The following is a 1,123-nucleotide window of genomic DNA, read 5'->3' on the forward strand; positions in this document are numbered from 1 at the left end:
CTCTCTCTCTCTTTCTATTTCATCTTTTTCTTTCTTCTGGTTCCTAGCATGTTGTTGTATTGCTCGAGATTAAATACAAGGTTGACCTTGAAATTGAAATCGTTACAATCGATTACGATTCATTCATCTTCCATGGGACGCCCTCTGTTATCACAGAATTAAACTAAAGAACTTTTTTCATTTCTGTTACTAAGGATTTTTTTTCTCTCTCACTCTCACTCTCTGTCTCTTTCTCTTTCTAATTTGGATTATGATTAAATTATGAGAAAAAAAATTGATGATAAAAGGGAAGATGTTCATTTACAGTTCATTGATTTATGGAATCAATTTGAAACTCACCGATTAAGTTCAATTTGATTGCAACAATTTAATCTAATTGTCTGGGGGGGTTTTCACTTCATTTTCATTAATCATTTGGTTTCTTAATTGTTGAGGTTATTATTTACTATTGGGTTTAATTGTCACTTTGATCATGATCATTTACTTGTTAATTGCTTCCCGGTGGTGATAAGTTAATTGTGTTTTTATTATTATTGATTCGCAAACTTAATTGTCCATTGTCTTTTTGTTTAAATCGGTTTAAAATCTCATCTTAATTAGTTAATCTACTTGACAATTAAAAATGATTATATTGTTTACTGATTAAAAGTAAACAATTTGAATCCACTGATTGTTTAATTAAGATGATCAATATCTAGATGATTATTTTTATAATAATTGAGATGGAAAACATAATTTAACCTCATTTTGAGTATCACAATTAACTAATCAATTTTGAAATTTTAAACTAATTGTTGTGTCTACAATTGGTTGATTAAAAGTATTGATTAATTGTTAATCTGTTAATCAAAGTGGCCAGGTAAAAATTGACTTGTAGTAGACATAAATTAATTATCCTTGATAATTAACCTTGAAAACTCAATTGATTTAGAAACTAAATTAACTTTTGATGGTAATAACAATTAGTTTAATCAAATAATTTACAATTAATTTACTTTCCCATGATCAATTATAATCAATAAGATATAAAATGACTCAATCAATTAACAATAAATAATCTGAATCGATTGATAAAATTGTCTGACAATTAATAATAATAAAAAAATATGATAATCAAAGTTAA

This window comes from Panonychus citri, unplaced genomic scaffold (assembly GCF_014898815.1).
Source record: "Panonychus citri isolate SS breed McGregor unplaced genomic scaffold, ASM1489881v1 Contig00011, whole genome shotgun sequence".
NCBI lineage: Eukaryota > Metazoa > Arthropoda > Arachnida > Trombidiformes > Tetranychidae > Panonychus > Panonychus citri.